At 46.9% G+C, this 17,757-nt stretch overlaps 1 protein-coding gene across 2 annotated transcripts in view; it reads left to right on the top strand.

Moving 5' to 3' along the window:
• LOC147421610 (intermediate cleaving peptidase 55, mitochondrial-like) overlaps positions 1-17,757 on the top strand; it is a 199,971-nt gene that overhangs the window by 102,325 nt on the left and 79,889 nt on the right. The window lies entirely within an intron of this gene.

Genomic DNA, 17,757 nt, shown 5'->3' with positions numbered 1-17,757 from the left:
TTGGTATGAGAAGGAGACGGTGACAAACCGGTGAAGATACATATCCTACCGAGTTTTCCGGCTGATATGGTACCAACTATAGTATTTGGAGGATGACGATCATGGTGGTATTCAACTCGTATGATCTCGGGTTTTTTGTGCCTGAGAATGTGGTGAACCAATCTACATTGGAGGAAGGTGCACTTTGGGAGAGCGTGCCAATGCTTGAGTGCGGTCCTTTGTCATCTTGAATTGTAGCCCACAGATCTTGGAGCATGTGAAGGCAATGACGAGTGCCAAGTAGATTTGGGATCATTTCGACTCTATCCATGAGCATATTACCCCTATGAAGCGTGCCAAGTAGATTTGGGATCATTTCGAGTCTATCCATGAGCATGTTACCCCCATGAAGCGTGTAGCTTTGCAAGTGAAAAGCTAGTTGATCAACTTGGATGCAGCCCCACTACTTCCAGTTCTATCAACAAGGTGCAATCATTGCAGTAGGAGATACTTTGGATGGGGAAGAACATTGCCTGGGAGGACATGACGAGTTATTGATGTCCCAATTACAGTTATTGGTGTCCCAATTACAGCCATCGTATTTGGGTTTTTATTCTTCATTGATTACAATGGACGCTTGAATATGACTACGTGGGAGGAGTTAGTGCTGATAATTTTGGACCAGGAGGAGCAGTTCAAAGCCCCAGTTAGATCGAGATCTTTTGATTTAACCAAGGCTTTGACTGGAGATCGCAAAGGAAAACAGAAGGTTGGACAGAGTGAGCCACGTTCTCTGAAGACCAATGTAGAGCTGGGAGCCTTGAAAGTCCAGAGACATTACAACAATTATGGAGAGAAGGGTCATTATTGATGAGAATGTCCTTTACGTAGAGCGGAGTTTTCGACAATGACTCCAACATTGGCCTTATTACATAGATGGAGATCTCATAGGATCTGCTACCTTTGGAGCAGGAGGGGGATTTTACTTTCCTCGACTTTCAAGATTGAATCCTTGACAATGGTGCTATTAAACACATGAATTCTTCTTGTGATTTGCTGTACGCTTTGAGGCTGTATGTAGGTGCATTTATATTTAGAGACAAATCATGGCTCTTGTACACAATGAGGGGGACTATGAAGCTTATTCCAGACCATTTAGGGGGAATGTATATCTCTCATGTTCTTTATGTGCCTCGTCATGGTGCCAAATCTTGTGAGTGTATGAGCTTTGCTGACTAGGCATGACGGTTATATTTGATGGGCAGAGGGTGTTGATTTGAGAAAAAGTCTTTGGCTTGGAACTTAGAGGGGGTGCAGTGGTGTGTGTGTGCACCGTAGTTACTTGATCCTCTTCCTTCAAATTTGGACTCACACCCAACAAAGATTACCCTCGGGCAGGTTACTTTGGACCCGAGATGTCACCGTGGTGTGCCAGACGAGAGTGGTTTCATTTGTAGGGAGCAGCAATGCACTCCAATTGATATGGCACGGATAGTGGAGATACCCAATTCTTCGGGATTCAGGCGTATTAGATTTGGTACTAGATACAGAGGTCAATGTTGACACTCGCAGACTCCAGGTACAATTACACAACAGAGTTCCTGATAGAGAGAAGATGGAGACGTGCCTTGCCTTGTTGTCTTTTCGGATGGGAGATGGACGGGCTTCTTCTTCAAATGTCACTTAGCAGTTCCACAAGTCTGCAGTCCGACTAGGAGCTGAGAGGGGGTGTTAGAGTTAGTCACCTCTTTGGCTGGTCGTGGCAGAGTTGCTAGTATTGCAGTATCTTCCAAGGGTTGATCATAGGGAGTGAGGGTTGTTTTGTGGCTATGCCTGGCCTATGTGAAATAGTTTTTGACCCGTTTTCGTCATTGTTTTGTGCATCATGTAGTGTTGGTAGTGTCGTATATGGGCCTCTTGGTTGTCCTAGGTCTCTGTCCTAGGTCTTGGGTATTTTTACCAACTACCTTGTACCATTGGATTCCACTTACAGGCCGAGTTTCCCATTTTTTTTCTAGTTTCACCTCTATTTTTAGGGTCATGGGTTTTGTGGGGGAGGTCGGGCAATGCGGCAAAGTTCCTGTATAGAGAGGGGGGCTGTCCATCCCTTGGTCATTAGTGGTAACATGATTTTGTGCATTCGGAGAACTTGCCAGTGTTTTTGGGTCTTCGTTTTTCCTATAAATTTTTTTCTCTCATGGTTTTTGCAAGATCGCCCCCCTCTTTTTTCCTTCGTGCTTTTTGTAGGTTCTTTACTCTGCTCTAGGAGACCTTACTATAGCATCATTGCAGATCTAGAAGATTACAGTGCCTGGGTGCTCATGGAGGTCCCACATTCGGAGGTTGCTTCTGCTCGTCATCGGAGACAAGAGGTTGTGCACCTATTGCTTCTGTTTTCAGCTTATCCATCCATCTTCTGCTGTTCCTTCTCATAGCTGTTACTTGTTGGGGGCCTTTGGCATACGAGCATGTAGATTTGGGATAGAGGAGCATGTCAGTCCAATTCATGCGACAATCTAGAGGTGGGAAATGTGCGATCTTTTCCTCGTAGATAATCAAACTGACTTGATTTTTTTTACAAATGTCAAAGTCATTTGCGCCACCTAAAGTTAGATAAATACAAGAGGGGAATCTGGGAGTATAAAGAGCCTACCTATCCTTGCCTGTAGTACATTCTTGGGCGCCCTAGCAACTTCCCTCTCATGTTTTTGCATCTGGCTGCCCATCCCTCCATTCTGATTGCTCCTCCTTGCCAGCATTTCAGCCTCTTTGTTTCCCTCAGCTTGTAGCCATGTCTGGTGCTATTGGCAACCATTGCAACCTTATTCCCTGGCGCCCCATTGCTGGAGTCAAGTGCCTCATCTGCTGCCCATCCATTGAGCCACCATTTGCTGCATTTTGAGCCTGCGTCAATTTTGGATTTTCCGCGTTTTCAACGTTGTAGATCCGCGTTTTTGTAGCCAGGATTCAGCCCTGAATTCCTCTTACAGAGGGTGTGCAAATCAGCCTGAGATCTTCGGTGTGGTGGCATCAACAACCCAAATTTAGCTGGATTATAAAAGTGCCCCAAATCAGCCCTGGAGGTGCTTCATTCCAAAGATTAATTGCGGCTACATCATCCATTCGAGTCAACTTGGCATGATCGATACTTTTGCAAGAGAGAGAGTATTAGAGAATGTGACAATAGTTGAGGACCGGATTTACTTGGAGCCGGCGGTCCCCCCTTCAAAAGGCGTTTGTATTATAGATTCTCCCTTCAAGAAACACTTGCTATGTTCCTTGTGACCTTGGTGATGCTATGAAGATGGAAAGCTTCATGCAATTTGTAGATACCATTTATGCCATTTAAAGCAAATACCAGATTGGCAATGGTGTGGGGGGACCTTGAAGGGGTTGGTTGGGACCCCATTGGTGCATCGTCTCTCTCTCTCTCTCTCTCTCTCTCTCTCTCTCTCATCCCCACTTTGTACCTTTATGGCATGATACCATTGCTCAGCCTACCAGCCACCCATAGGAGTCGGTAGCACTCCTATCAGTTCTTTGTTTGTAGTTTTCTTGTTTGTACCCAGACTTGGTACTAGACTCATCATTGTAATCAGTTGGTCTCATAGGTCATTTTGGCCTCTTGTAGAGGTTAATATATCATTTCATTTCATTTCATTTCTCTCTGAGGTTTTACTTGCTTTCCACACCGACATGGTGCCAGCACAGTGGATTATGTTATGGCCCAGCCAGGTCCATTCTTTCAGGATTTCATGGTGGGTACTAGGCAGTTGCAATAGCAGTTGATCATGCTATCTTGTCTTTCACCCTAACCTTTCAGTTCAGCACAGTTCCATTAGGAGAGGTTCCCACACACACTCGGTATACCTTCATGAGGGAGACGGATTCTGTGTATATGGATGAGATATACAGGCATCTATGCACCCAGGAGCTGGAACGGCCACTAGATGAACTCACTCAGATACTGACAGAGACGCTCCATGATGCAACATCAGAGGCATATCCCCACAGCCAGCCCACACGGAGACGGTCTGGGTGCATGCCCCAGAACAGTTGGTATGATGAGGAGTGTAGAGAGACGAGGATCAAATTACAGAGGGAAGTGCTCATGGGTATTACCACACATAGATAGTCACGGATTATCTTTCGCTGCCTGGTGGGACGAAAGAAAAGGGCTTATCTATCTCAGCTAGAGCGGGATCTGTATCAGTTAATTATAAGTTAGGACTCAGGTGAAGCATGGAGGCTATTCCACGAGCATTCACCACCACCGGTGGTCACCTCCACTGAGACATGGGGAGAATATGCCACATCTCTCTACACAACATCAGGGCAACCACCTTTGCCGGACCCACTAGAGACATGCCCGGAGACATGTTCTTTCTTTACTGCTGAGAGGGTAAGGAAAGCCATTGACAGGATGAAGACAAGGAGAGCACATGATCATGATGGTCTAGTAGTAGAGCACTTCATCCATGCCAGAGATATGCTTGCAAAGCTCCTGGCTCTGATGTTTAATCGAGCCATGTATGAAGGCTTCCTAGAGACTTGGGGTATGTCTACGATTGTGCCTATTTTCAAGTCAAGAGATCCCATGATTCCCGCGAATTATTGCACCATCATGGTTGGTCACACATTAGCCAGGTTATATGCATCCGTTCTTGAGCAGGAGCTGAGTAGATGGGCAGAGCGAAAGGGCATAAGAGCACTAGGGCAAGCAGGTTTCAGGAGAGGTTTCTCCACTCTTGACCAGATTCTGACACTCAGAGCTATTATTGAGGAGGGTAGACACCATGGCAAGAGGATCTCTTGTAGCTTTGTGGATTTCTGCAAAGCTTTTGACACAGTGCCGAGAGCCAGACTTATACGCAGACTACAAGACATGGGTGTGCCTACAGAGCTGATATGGGGTATTTTGGCTCTATACAGGACAGTGATGGGGCGGGTACGCACCATGGAGGGAATGTCTGACATGGTCCACTCGACTATTGGAGTAAAGAGGGATGCCCCCTATCCCCAACTCTTTTTGGAATGTATGTGGATGAGTTTTCGGACTATGTAGAGCGTCAGGGGGACAAGGGGGCTCAACTAGTAGGTACATGGATTCCGCTGTTACTACATGCTGATGATATTGTGCTGATTTCTGACTCTCCAGAGGGGATGCAGCGTCATTTGGATGCTCTGCATACATTTGCACGTGACAGTGGATCATCTGTCAATCTGGGAAAAACCAAGGTTATGGTGTTCGACATCACACCACAGTGGGTCAGGGGGTCAGCACCCACATTTACGTATGGCCAGGAGATTGTGTAGTACACAGATGCATATACTTATCTTGGGGTAGTCTTCGGTTGACCGGTGTTTTCACTAAGGAGAGCATAAGGGACTAGACTGACGAGCTTTGGGAGGACTGGAGAGGATGTGTTCGCAGGTTCAGTTTCAGGAACCGCGAACAAAGCTTTGGCTTTTTGACACTCTAGTGACTCCAGCTATGCTCTATGGAGTTCAGGTGTGGGGATCCTCAGTAGACCACCATGGGAGATCTGGCAACACAGATGGATGGAGATGTATGGAGAGGCCTCTGGTCTCTATGATCGCTCGGATGATTTGGGCTAAGGCCTCAGTACCACATGAGATTATCCAAGCCGAGCTAGCCGCCGCCCCCGCCCCCCCCCCCCCCCCCCCCCCCCCCCCCCCCCCCCCCCCCCCCCCCCCCCCCCCTCGTGGTGGAGGCATTGACTAGATCAATATCCTTTATGCACGGTCTATGGGATCTCCCCAGGGACACATGCTCGGCTTGCCCTTGGGTCATCTCGACAACTAGCTCTACAAGGCGATACAGCATGTTGGTATGGACAGATGATAGCATGGTTTCAGTCGCATAGTCTCAACATGGATAGATTACCTCCGCTTCAATACTCCCTGGATGCACCCTCCCTGTCTCTCACACGGACAGAGATCATCAGACTCATACGTCAGGATCTGATTTAGCTAGATACCTAGGAGCACATGGATACAGCCGACACAGGAGTTGGGCACGAAGATGGCCTTCTACAGAGAGCATCTTCTCCAACTCACGGAGGACGGCTTTGTGACTAGGCCTGCATACATGGATACACCCTTATCTCATGGGATAAGATGCGCTATTGGACAGATATGCACATCCTCATATCAGCTCCAGATCGAGACTGGCCGAATTCGAGGGGTGCCAGCAGGGGCCAGGATATGTAACCTATGTAACTTAGAGCCAGAGACAGCTGCACTACACGTCACTGCCCGGCATACTATGAGATACGCAACCGCTTCCACTGCCTGTTCAGAGAAGGTTTCAGACCGTTTTCTAGAGTCATGAGATACAAGGATCAAAGGTGTCTCGGATTGTTCGTGCTAGAGCTGGACACCAGGGGAAAGACAATCTCAGAGAAAGAGTCACAAATTTCTTTACACCAGCTAGAGGAGAGCCAATGGAGCAGTCATTACAGCAGATCTCAGAGCCTACTCATACTAGAGGTATGCTGCTTCATCGAGCCACTGAGCTTCGCAGATCTAGACGCCCACGACCTCGGGGGGTCTCCCACTACCGACGAAGGCTGCAACAGAAGATACAGATCACTCTAGCTCAACATGCAAGACGCCCAACCAGAGTACTGACCATGGAGGAGGTCGATGAGATCAGACAGCGACCGATGAGAGATCTCATATGAACCCACAAAACCCCCCCTATTTCCTTTTTTTCCTTAGTGTTTTAGTGTTAGTTGTAACTTTGTAATTTCCGTACTCAGACATGGTATGAGATTCACCAATTGTAACTTTTTGGTCTCATAGGTCATTTTGGCCTTTTGAAGACGTAAATATTGGCCCCCCAACCCCCCTTGTGCTCTCCCTGCAACCCTAATTCTTCCCCCCTTGCTGGCCCGTGCGTAGAGAGAGTCGAGAGGGAGGTTAAAGTTAAGTGTAGAGAGAGAGGGCCCGTGCGTAGAGAGAGAAAGGGGAAGAATTTTAAGTGTAGAGAGACAAATGAAATGAAGTGAAATGTATTATTACCGTCTTCAAAAGGCCAAAATGACCTCTAAGACCACATGTGGTGAATCCAATACCAGGTCTGGGTACAGAAAGTACAAAGAATTGAAAAGAAAAGAAAATAGTGGGTAGGGGTAGGGTGAAAGCTCTCTGACAGTTGAGGCATCATATACATATACATCAATATCCGGGACGGCTCCTATGTCCTGCCAATATGGTATGGATCCTCTGTCCCAATTTGCGTCGATATCGAGAGGGTCCCCTCATCTATGGGCAACGGGACCGCCCCAACTCTATCACCCGATCAAGCAGTATGCCTCTGGTGTTGATATGCTGTGGGGGTTGCTCAAACTCCTTTGTCTGTGAGACCGAAAGAAATCTGTAATCTTTCACTGTCGCTGGATCTCTCTCATTGTGCCCCTCTTCAAGAGGTGCTCTCTGTGTTTGCGAATCTCCGGTAAGTATAATCAGAGGCACCGCTGATCCTGGTATCTCACGACTCTAGAAAGTGGCCCAAAACCCTCTTTGAATAGATAGTGAAAGCGGCCTCTTATCTCATAGTATACTGGCCAATGACATATGTAATGTAGCTCTGTCTCTGGCTCTATTTGGCACACTTGACAAATCCTGGACTCAACGGGTACTCCTCTAAATCTACCTGTCTCGATCTCTAGCTGATGTGAGGATGTGCGTATCTGACCAATAGCACATCGTATCCCGTGGGATAGATGAGTATCCATGTATCGTGGTCTGATCACAAAACCATCTTCCGTGAGTTGGAGAAAATGCTCCCTATAGAAAGTCATCTTCGTACCTAGCTCATGTGTAGGTTGTATCCATGTCCTCTTCGTATCCAACTGAGAGAGAGAGAGAGATAAAAACCGTAGAAAGAGAAGGTGCAGAGAGAGAAAATTTTACCCGCTTAGAGAGAGAAAACATACGCGCGTAGAGGGAAAAAGAACCTTGTACGCGTAGAGAGAACTTGCAGGCGTAGAGAGAGAGAGAGAGAGGGGGGGGGGAGAAAAAACTGCACGCGGAGAGAGAAAACTTGCACGTGTAGAGGAAACAAAATGATAAGGTCGACCCCTTAGAGGATGCCATTCAAAAGTGCAAAGAAGAAATGACGGAAACCATTAGCAAGATGAACCGCAACCTACATTGCACAATAAAAATGCTCGAAGGACGCGTGTTGATTCAAGAAAGCAAAATAAATGCTCTGGAAGATCGTGTGACGGCTCAAGATGAAGAGATTGCGTCACTCAAGAAGGATCTCGCTGAAGCACGATCAAGAAACACACTTGAAGATGGAGAATTGCAGCCCCCAGTAATAGAAGAAATAAACACAATCAAGAAGCAAGTACGGGGCATCAAAGAGGGAGAAGAGCAACACAAAGAAATGACGACTTCTTGGATGGATGTTATTACAAAGACTCAATAGAAGGCGGATGAAGCCGAAAAATGGATCGAGGTTGCCAAGAAAGGATTAGGCAAGGAAATAACGCCCACGTCCACACCCACTATTATTAATGTGACACTAGAGGAGGAGCAAAGAAGACGTGTGCGTGCTTCACATGTGAGAATCTACAGCCTTATAGACAAAGATGATGTGGAGGAAGAGGTAAAAGAACTCATGGCCTTGATGGGGTTCATGAACCGATGCACACAAGAGCTTGGAAAGTAGGCAACAAGAAAATGGGGAAACCTCGAAAGAAAGGGCACTCATTCTTCGCTTTCCCTCTGTGGAAGCGAAGGACTTTTTGAAGAAAAGGCCAACTCTTAAGAAGACGAGCATCTTTCTCAGGGATGATCTTACCCTCTCGCAGATCGCTCATATGCAAGAGGTAATGCCGGAGATTAGAGCGGCAAGGGAAAAAGGCAAGATTGCCTTCTCCCGAGATGGAAGAGTGGTAATACTGGAGCGACCAGAGTTACCGGGGAACGCCAATTTGGGGCTTGGAACGTGGGAACAACGTTCCGACTGGTCAAACTATCTTGGAATGCCTCGGAACGGACTGTCATTCCGACAGTCAGGCAACCACCGGAACGGACCCGGTTGGAACGGCCAGAACGGCCTCAACAGGCAGAAACGGGCAGATTTGAAGGTTTAAAAAATAGCTGTTTGGGAACTTTGGGCAGCCAACGGCCATTTACAGCCCTATATAAATCCCCCCCCCTCTTCCCCCATTCTTCACAAAAGCATCAAGGAGCTTCATGGTCTCGTCGCATACTCGAGTGGAGAGATGTACTTTGTGCCCTCTCATGATTCCACCGAGAGTGGCAAGTCCGCTGATGTCCTCTCTTTAGAGTGGACAACGGCCATAGAAACGATCGGTGAGCAACACGTGGTGGGCTTTGTCACAGATGGGGGGGCATCAAACAGGGCAGCAACAGCTATTATAGAGGACCACTATGTGCATGTGACAGTGTGCTTTTGCATGGCACAATGCTTGAACAACCTTCTAAAAGACATCGGCAAGCTAGACTGGATTGCTCCAGTCATTGCTGATGGAGTGAAGATTGTTACTTTCATCAACAATCACAACTTGGTTCGGAGTGAGTACCTCCATAGGTCGGGCGGCAGAGTGCTTCTAAAGTATTCAGAAACCCGCTTCGCATTCAACTTTCTTCTTGTGCGTAGGTTGTCTGAATGTCAATGCGGTTCGACAGGTCTTCATGAGTGACGAGTTCACCACCTCCCCCTATGCAAAGACAGTTGCAGGGATTTTGTGCAAGGATAAGGCAGAGGATCTTGAGTTCTGGAAGGAGCTCAAGAGTCTAGACGCACAAGTAAAACTGGTGGTTCATTTGCTTCGAGTTCTGGATGCCATGGATCCTTGCATTGGCAAGATTTATGAGGCAATGGACCCCATGATCGAGCAGCTTGCACAGCTTGAGCCGAAAGTAGAGCGATATGAGGAGATCCATGTGCTTTGCAGCTCGAGGTGGAATTCATATGCCTCTCCTTTACACGGGGCAGCCTACATGCTGGATCCAGAGTTCCAAGGTGCAGGGCAAGAGAGATAGAAAAGGCATGAACCAATTTACAGAGATCTTAAACAAGATGGTTCTAGACAGAGATGGGTGACGTATTGTCAGAGCTGAGTTGAGATAGTACAGAGAGATGCGTGGGTCATTTGGCAGTCCAGATGCTCAGATTGATCGCAGGAAGATAGGTTCAGTGCTATGGTGGGAGGACTATGGCTATGATGGCCCTGAGCTTTAGAGATTGGCGATCCGTATTCTCAGCCAGTCAGTCAGTACCTCATGCTTGGAGCAATTGTGGAGTACCTTTAGCCACATTGCTTCCAAGAAGAGGAATCGGCTTGGAGTGGAGAAGGCTAATGATCTTGTCTTTGTCAGCGCAAATTTGAAAATGCTTTTCAAGAGTATAGACAAACAGACAGATCCTTTTACACAATGGGAGATGGAGCAAGAGCCTCCTCAGGCAGGTGGAGATGCACATCCACCAACACCAGGTACTTCATCCATGGCTGAGATCAAGCCGGGCCTAGAGCTCGATGATGAGGAATGGGAGGATGTGCATGATTTACAGCCGGCTACTACGAATTGGGAGGCTTCTCAAGCTAGTGGCTCTTGAGTCTTGAGTCTCGAGGCTCGAGAGTTGCGACTTTTGGACTTCCATTATCCTTACCTTTTTGTATGGCTGCTTGTCAGCTTGAGCCTTGCCCTCTTTGACATTTGTAGCTACTAGTATCTTTATGGTATTTGTCACCTTCAGTCTTTTGGTATTGTGGCCACTGGTTTGGCCCCCTTGTAGTCTCGACTCTCATTATGGTATGTCACTTTTGGTTTTTTTGTAGCGCCTTGTGCTATGTACTCTGGGCGCCGCACCTCCCAATCAAGTCATATTAAGGTTGAATGCTCTTCAAATAGTGTTTTTTGTGGGTATTAGAGTCAAAGGACTCTAGTACTACTTGTATTCAAACACAATACGCTAAAAAAAACAATATTTGGGTGTTTTTTTAGCCTCCCGTTCCGCGCCGTTTCCGTTTCGGACCCATTCTCGTTCCCCCGTTCCACAGGGAGGCTCGTCGCCGTTCCCGTTCCGCGTTCTGGTTAACTCTGGGAGCGACGCGCCACATGACGGTGCGAGACCTATGGGACCACACTCGAAGTTGATGCCTGGAATTGTAATGGATCTATGCGCCTTGATGTGGGTGCTTGTGAGCATAGTTTTATTGGAAGAGACATCATCTTCTACTCTGAGACACATTAGGTCCCTAGGCAATCTATGCCTCACATCAGTGGATACAAATTGGAGACAGCCTGCAGACAGGAGATGCGATCAGAGCACAGAGGGCGGGGCTTAGGGGGAGTGGCAGTGTTATTCAGAGAGGAGTTGCAGCCATTGATACATATAGCCCGCAGAGATGAGTAGGCTAGGTGCATGTGGGTGAGATTGAGAGCAGAGACATGCAAATATCTTTACATCGCTATTTGCTACTTTCCCCTGAGTACGTCAGTCTATGCATCACCCAGAGGCCACTCCCCCTTTTCTATTTTGGATGATGACATATGGAATTTCTCTAGAGATGGTGACATTATCATTCTAGGAGACTTCAATGCTAGGACTGCCCATCACCAGGCAGTCTTCTATGATACTTCAGAGGAGATGCTGAGAGAGCTGGATGGACTACAGAGATTCCCCCATGCTGGGGGTTTTACATGCTTTCTACACAGACATGGAGCCAGCACAGTGGATTATGTCATGGCACAGCCGAGCGTCATCTCTAGTATCCAAGATCTGATGGTTGGACCCAAACCTGTTGGGGTGGCGGTGCATCATGCCCTTCTGTCGATGACCATCTCTTTTCAATCTAATGTAGCACACAGTCCACAGGCAGCAGCACCTACTCGCTACACCTTCAAGCGGGAGACTGACTCTGTATATATAGATAGGATCTACAGATGGCTGTCCCCTGAGGAGTCAGGGCGACCTCTGGAGGAGCTTACTGCTATACTGACACATACATTACATGAGGCAGCAGCAGAGGCACCCCCGATGCACCATGTTACGTAGTCTCATGAGGCAAAATTTCCTTCCAAGAGTCTGCATCGCTTGCCGACTCCTAACGGCAAGTTTGATAGATGAACTAACATATAACATATGCTAAGTATTCCATGACTTTTCAAGTTTTTTTTGAGATAAAGTGCAACATAAGCAAACTATTCTAATGTCTTTTTGGCCTGCCATGGTAAAACCTCATCACTATATCACATGGCCCAAATTTGGGGACATAGAGCGGATAGAGATAACAGTATTAGGTGGGCAGACAGAAAAGTTGAAATTTGGCGCGGGAATTGAAAAGTTTGGAAAAGCAGCTGCGATGGGCTAACATCCCGTCACAATTTTACTTCTAGATAGTCCATGTTTAGGGACAAAAAAACTTAGTGGCAGATGCATTGTCTTGGAATCCCTTAGACCTGGCTATTTTCCACGATACATCATGGAAGCTTCAAGGATATGGCACATCAGTACGCCATAGATCTTGCAGAGGTGCTTTTGGGGGACATCACTCACAAACGGTCACAGATTGACTTCTGACGCCTAGTGCGGCAGAAGAAGAGGGCTTTTTTGGCTCGACTAGAGCAAGATCTATACCAACTATCCTTGAGTCAGGACTCAGGAGAGGCATGGCGGCTCTTTCATGAGCCCCCCCCCCCCCCCCCCCCCCCCCCCCCCCCCCCTCCCTTGCCATTACCTCTTCAGAAACCTGGGGCCAATACGCTTCATCTTTGTACACAGTTCCTGGACAACCGCCCCTCCCTGACCTTCCCGATCCATGTCCACAAGCATGTGCTTTTTTCACCGCTGAGATGGTGAAAAAGGCAATTGACAGGATGAGGACTGGGAGAGCATATGACCATGATGGCTTAGTGGTTGAGCATTTCATGCATGCCAGAGGTCAAGGTTGCATCCGTACAACGTACGGATAGGTCCGTACAATACAGCCGTACAGTATAGATCCGTACGTATGGATAGGGATCCGTACATATATTTTTTTTTTCAAAGAAAAAAGATCGTGCATTGTGAGGTTTGCAGAACTTATTAGAGTCAGGATTTCATACTTCAGTCTTGGATTATGAATATGTACTTTTTTTAAAGCTCTTAATTTTATGAGACCATGACATGAGACATTTGACACTGTTTGGCTGTAGACATTGATTAGCTTTGTGTTTTCATTGTTCGGTTAGAGTCGTGGACTCTAATCTTTATTTGAAGTCTTGGTGAATGCATAAGTAAAGGTATGAAGTACTCTCAGTTTTAGGCTTTTTGAAAAAAGGACAAATTTTTACATACCTAAAATCTCAATCCATTCTGTACTACATACCTTACGTACCAAATTTGTACCGAACACTACGTACCTAGCTACCTTGCCAGAGATCTACTAGCAGAGCTTTTGGCAGCTATGTTTAACCGTGCCATGTGTGAAGGCTTGCCTGATACTTGGAGCCTATTTACTATTGTGCCTATCTTCAAGTCAGGAGACCCTATGGAGCTTGGGCATTATCGCACTATCATGATTGGACACACATTGGCACGGTTGTACGCGTCCATTCTTGAGCAGCAGCTCAGTAAATGGGCGGAGAGGGAGAGGGTATACACAGCCGGTCATGGAGGGTTTAGGAGAGGTATTTCTACTCTTGACCCTATCTTGACACACAGAACCATCATTGAGGACGGCATATCATATGGGAGAAGGATCTATTGTAGCTTTGTGGACTTCCGCGAGACATTTGACACAGTACTCATTGCTAGATTGATACCCAAACTACAGGAGATGGGAGTACCCACAGAGCTCATTTGGGGGATCATGGTATTATACAGGTCAGTAGTGGGTGTACAGACCTCATGGGTCTATCTACACCGGTTCACTTCACTATTGGGGTGAAGCAGGGTTACCGGCTCTCTCCTACTCTATTCGGTATGTATGTGGATGAGGTTTTTTCTGACTACATTGAGAGCGATGGTGATAGAGGTGCACAACTGGCAGGGACATGGATTCCACTATTGTTATATGCTGATGATATTGTCTTGATCTCCGACTCCTCGGAGGGGATGCAACTCACTTGGATGCTTTGCATAGGTTTTGCCCACGAAAGTGGTTTGTCTGTCAACCTGGGTAAAACCAAGGTTATAGTGTTTAATACCACTGCACAGTGGATCAGGAGGTCAACACCTACATTCACATATGGCCAGGAGACAATGGAGCATACAGATGCTTACACTTACCTTGGAGCGGTTTTTAGTGGACCAGCATTTTCATTAAGGAGGGCAGCAAAGACCAGATTGACTAGAGCCCATGCAGCTTTGGGTAGATTGGAGAGGATGTGTTCGCAGGTCCAGTTTCAGGAGCCTCGGATGAAGCTCTGGCTCTTTGACACCTTGGTGGCTGCTGCACTGCTCTATGGAGCTGAGATATGGGGACCTTCTTTGGATCATCACGGGTCGGTCTGATGGATGGGGGGACATGGAGAAACCTCTGGTCTCTATGATCTCGCGGCTCAGTCTCCTGCATACACCACATATGGGAACTTCCTAGAGACAGATATGCCCGCTTTGCACTTGAGTCCTCTTGACAGTTAGCCATGCAGGGAGATACATCATGCTGGTATGGGGAGATGGAATCATGGTTTCAGGCGCATGGGTTCAGCATAGACAGATTGCCACCCTTCCAGTACTCCTTGGATGCATCATCTCTCACTCTTACACAGTCCGAGATTACCGGGCTCATCCGCCAGGACTCGACTCAGCTAGACACCAGGAGGACATGGATACAACCAGCACATGAGCTGGGCATGAAGATGGCTTTCTATAGAGAGCATCTTCTCCAGCCTACGAAGGACGGTTTTGTGACAAGACTCAGCTACATGGACACCCACCTATCTCATGGGATACGATGTGCTATTGGCTAGATACGCACATCTTCACACCACCTGTGGATTGAGGCTAGGAGATACAACGGAGTGCCAGTAGAGACCATGACATGCCCCTTGTGTGACATGGAACCTGAGACAGAGTTGCACTACATATGCCGCTGCCCTGTCTACTACGAGATACGAGGTCGTTTCCATTGCTTGTTCAGAGAGGGTTTTGACCACTCTCCAGAGTCATGGGGTACAAAGATCAGAAATGCCTGGGTTTGTTTTTGCTCGAGCTGTGCAGACACATGGAGAGCCTGATGAGAGGAGAGGCTAGCCAGTCTTCGAGACGCATCACAAATTTCTTTAGAACATACAGTGGACAGCCGGAGGAGTTACTACCACAACAGAGCTCACATCTGTCTCACACCAGAGGCATATTGATCGACTAAGTGTTTGAGCTGGGGAGATCCAGACGCCCACGACTGCGGAGGACCACCCAACATCGACGGAGGCGGCATGAGAAGATTCAGATCACTTTGGCCAGGCATGGACAACGCCCGGTCAGACTATTGACCATGGAGGAGATTGATGAGATCCGCAACGACCGATGCTGGATCTCGTGTGATTTAGCTATTTAGCTATCCCAGCCAGCTACTTAGTTCACATTGAGCGGCCTAGGTTTCCATAGTATTTTTAGCCTGTTTTGTTATCTTGTTATTTTTGTTACTCTGACTTTGTATCAAATCCACCACATTGTAACTCTCTGTCTCATAGGTCACTTTGGCCTTTTGAAGACGTTAATATAATATTTCATTTCTCTCTCTACTAAAGGGAACCATCAGTAAACGCAAAGTTGCATTCAATAATGCAAGGAAAGATAAAAATTTTATGATAGTGGGATTGCTTGATTCTACCTATTCTCTCCATTTCACTGCATCGATCATTGGTATTAGAGCTTGTTTTTGCACCTTAGTAAGAGGGAATGACCATTTTTTACTCTGTTGTACCCATTCCCGGTCCCCATTTCGGTTCCGGTCCTCATTCTCTATGACTATGCTCTCACAGGGAATGGCAATCCATCCTGTCCACTGTTCCCGTTCCCTGTTTCCATTTCTTGTTTCTTGTTACAATGTTTTGCACAATCCTTTAATCCCCGAGTTTGCTTTTTTGTCTCTTGTGGTTGAGGTTGTGTTTTTGTATTGTTTCGGGGCAATTCTCCCACTCTTGGAATGAGGCCTGCCATTGTGCGTGGGAACGTGCATCTTGAGCGTCGGACAAAGCAAACATTGTATATTGGGTGTTGCATGTATGGTGCATTGATCAGGGGGTGGAAAAGCTCCCTTGGAGATAAGTGTGTGACACTCCTTTTGCAGTAGGATTGGAGTTCTTGCATGGTCAAGAGTTGTATGGTTACTCCAAACATCACGAAGGGGAGCATCATCCTCTAATGGATCCTCCAGCTTCCCCACCCGCTTCTTCCATCACACCCCCAATGGAGACACCTAATCATGTGTACGCCATGACGTGGATGTTGCAAGACGAGGCTTGAAGGCGAGAGCATGTGGACATAGCCGAACATGGGGAGTGGCGATCGGGAGTTGAGGCGGAGGCTTGTAGACGGGAGCATGAGGTGGATGCTAAGATTGCGAGGCTGAGGCTCAACGAAGGGAGTGTAAGGGCGAGGTTGAGGCCCGAGAGCAAGAGCAGGAGGTCATGCGTGATCTCATCTCTACTCTTGCTTATCGATTCGATACTACATTTGTCGAGCTAGATTATGAGAGGCTTGCCATGTCCATTGCAAAAATTACTAAGGCTACACATAGCATCAAGGAACCTTTAGCTTAGTTAATATGGTGGTAAGATGGATGCAATTGTGATGTACTCATGGTTGCATCAATTCAATTTTTGTGCAAAATAATAAGATTCTTCTAGCCTCGATGTATCTCTAGGTGATTCTAGAAGGATGAATAGATGGAAAATGAGTCAGATGCTCATAAAACGGCCGTTGAAGCATCTCTCTTGGATGAGCTTCTCAAGCTTAGCTAGGAGGAATTCGAGGACAATCTCAAGATGCGCTTTTTGCGTGCATAGTACTTGAAGAGATTGAAAGAGGACTTTTGGGCTTTGTCTCTTACAAAAATGCTTGCATAATGACAACAATGTCATCGACCAATAGATTTGGGTCGATCTCAGTAGACCTCCAATTGAGACGTGTTAACTTGAGCGTATGCTCGATTATCATGATCTAGTCCGCGTTATATTGTGCGTCAACAAGCATAATTCAAGTGGAAAGAGAGCCTGAAGAAGGTGCCACTTAGGAAAACATTAGTGTTTTTGCGAAGCAATCTCCCACTATTGTTTTGGAGGACAAAAACACTCTCCAAGGGGGAGTAATGCAGGCCAAGGGCCAAAGGCTAGGAGGGCCAGTCTGAACGGCTTGGGGGGTGTCTATATAAAGGCAGTGGATGGGTGGAGAGTGTAGGTTCAAACTCCCTCTGGTCTCATAGAGATGTGGGCCGGGTATTATTGTTACTTCCCCTGTATGGGGCGGGGAGATAAATGAGCCATCTCAACTGAAAATATGCCACAATAGCTTAAAAGCTAATAAGTGGGCCAAATGGGCTAAAAATGCACATGCACAATCATTGTGGGCATATGATCGTGATATATTACCTAGATTGCTAGCATCTGGTGATGACATATCTCCAACAGTACTGTTTATGTTTGTATGACGCACTCGAGCACAATTTTAATAAGCTTTTTTCTCTACACCTTTAATTGGAAGTAAGAGAGGATGACCTTCAAGATCCGAGTCTTGAATGTTGGGCTGTTGAGTGTGTTCAAGGCTGGCCACCAGGCAATTTTTGA

This window comes from Adiantum capillus-veneris, chromosome 27 (genome assembly GCF_014529385.1).
Source record: "Adiantum capillus-veneris isolate H3 chromosome 27, ASM1452938v2, whole genome shotgun sequence".
Classification (NCBI taxonomy): domain Eukaryota; kingdom Viridiplantae; phylum Streptophyta; class Polypodiopsida; order Polypodiales; family Pteridaceae; genus Adiantum; species Adiantum capillus-veneris.
Note: the sequence above shows the minus strand (reverse complement) of the source record. Positions and strands in the feature narration are given on the sequence as shown.